The following is a 2,364-nucleotide window of genomic DNA, read 5'->3' as shown; positions in this document are numbered from 1 at the left end:
TGCTCAATTATTAAAGCACTCCGCTGCGCGTCGTGCTTCAAATTCATTTCGCACTGTAAAATGTAAGTTACCGCACACGAATGTAAATAACTATTACATAACTACTACGTTTTGCATCCTAGTTTTTCATGAATCCGATAGTACGTATGTATTTACATGTCTTAAGACATCAACGTCCGTGTGTAGAGGCCTATAGAGCATAAAGGATCGTGAACAACATATCGCATTATTTTTTGTGTAAAGTCTGCCGAAAGACATACCGTGTTTACAATCTTTAACAAGTTTTTGACCACCCCAACATAAAACTAGTACCGCCACACAAAAGTATATGTAAAACGGGCTTGGCCCAGAAGCAGTAATGTTTCATTCTCTAATAAGTGTTATCTCTGTCAAACACATCAATTAAGTGAGATGCAACTCTTTTGAAACAACACGAATCGGAAACAAGAAGTACACGTGCTTTGAATCACTAATTTAATTCAATAACATTTCTAGTTTTGTCTTGTAAATGGTATACCTAAAAGACGAGAGCACGGTTTTTTTACTTTTTTTTATACTGAGCTGTAGTGTGCAACAGAGACAAAATTAAGTTTTTACTTATTTCAGATTATTGCCCGTTTTTTTCGGAATAAGGACCAATTTGTTTCAAAATTTTATCTTCTAGTGCCTCTGGGATACGAAGCATTGAAAAAGACGTTGGTTTTCTAATGTTATTAAATATTCGTTCAAAAAGTAGGCTACATAAAAAGATAGACAAACCGAAAATTATTGCTTATGTCACCAAAAGAGCACAATTAGGTTTTTGAACACTAAAAATCTAAAAAACTTCATTGATAAAGGAAATGTAATGCTTTTTTTGAAGGTTTATATTTCTCATGTCTCAAGAATTAAAATTATGGGAAATGTGATACATAATTCAGAAAAGAATGGGCAATAATCTGGAATCAGTAAAAACTTAAGTTTGTCTCTGTCACGCATCACAGTTCAGTATAAAAATAAGTAAAAAAACAGTGTTCTCGTCTTTTAGGTATGTATAACATTTACAAGACAAAACTAGAAATGTTATTAAATTAAATTACAATGTTCTGCAAAGTTCATTCTTTAATCCAAACAAAAATTCGTTGAAATCCGACAAAGAATAACAAAAATATTGCAATGTGAAAAATCGCAAAATTTTAGGTGTCCGGTTAATTTTGACGGCCAGTGTATTTTTGTAGGTATTTTTGTTAAACGGTTTGAGAATAGCTCGTTTAAGAATACATAGAACCTCCTCTCGTACTATAGCGCTAATTTATTTTAAATATACGTTAGAAAATACCACAAACCGATGCGTCGGTTGCAGTTACGTACTTTATGAATCAATGATGTAGAAAGAAATAGAAAACTTTAAACATGTCTGGGATCAGTTTCAAGTCGACGAGGGTACATGATGGAAAAATGATTTATTACTTCTTCAACATACTACTATAACGTTCTTATGGATGTTGGTTAATGCCAATCCATTTAATCTTTCTTGGCCTATAGTGTTTCTTAATAGTAGGTATATATTAAAAAAACAAATGACATAAGACAAATCTTGAAGTCCGAATTCAAGTTTAAAAAACGAGTGGCACAGCCACGAGTTATTTTAAAGAAGGAGTGCTTCAAGGTCTTACGGAACAAGTTTTTTTTATACTATTTTTTTGTGATTTGCTTTCTTTATGCCGTTTTTAAACAATTTTTTTTTTTAATTTTAATCAATTTAGGGATTGTTGTGACGATTGGTAATGTCAATTTTAACAGTCAAAGTATGATCTAGTCGTCTTTTGTTCATCTAAATTCTTTCAAAAAACACAAATATGGAAGATAATCTTGCATAAACGCTCTCCTAAAATACGTGAAATCAAAATCGTGTTATCAAAATTCTCCACTGGACATTTCAGTGTGCTTTGCTAACCTAAAAACTTTCGTAAAATCGTTAATGACTATTAAGACATCCCACATAATAATGTCGCGTTCTTTAATATATTTAATACAAAGTGATCCACAATGACTGAATCTGCTGGCACTCCTGACTCTAATTTTTATAGCTTACCATTGGAGTGGGCTTTTGATGAACAAAAATTCAACAATCTTGACGGGTTGTACGTCAAGTATTTGTCAAGCAAAATCGTATCCGATTGCAGTGTTTCCAATTATTAACAAAAATACTCTCAAATCTGTTATCAACAGACTCAGTCTTTCTGAATCACTTCGTAAACAGAATCAAAATGGTGGCAAATTACAAAAATACGTTTTACGACGTTTCAGGGTCGAAAAACTGTGTTTCACCGTACAGGCAGTGTTCAAAATATCTGGGGGCAGGTTTATCGGCAAGCTATAGCC

The 2,364-nt window shown here is 32.7% G+C and overlaps 1 protein-coding gene across 1 annotated transcript in view; it reads left to right on the top strand.

Annotated features, from left to right (window-relative positions):
- The window catches only part of LOC123004020 (basal cell adhesion molecule-like), a 167,949-nt gene that overhangs the window by 143,623 nt on the left and 21,962 nt on the right, over nt 1–2,364 (top strand). The window lies entirely within an intron of this gene.

The sequence above is a fragment of the Tribolium madens genome, unplaced genomic scaffold, assembly GCF_015345945.1.
Source record: "Tribolium madens isolate multiple individuals breed KSU strain unplaced genomic scaffold, Tmad_KSU_1.1 Scaffold_1;HRSCAF=32;Tcas5.2_LG8, whole genome shotgun sequence".
Taxonomy (NCBI): Eukaryota; Metazoa; Arthropoda; class Insecta; order Coleoptera; family Tenebrionidae; genus Tribolium; species Tribolium madens.
The sequence above is the reverse complement of the archived record's forward strand: the minus strand, read 5'-3'. Positions and strand labels throughout refer to the sequence as shown.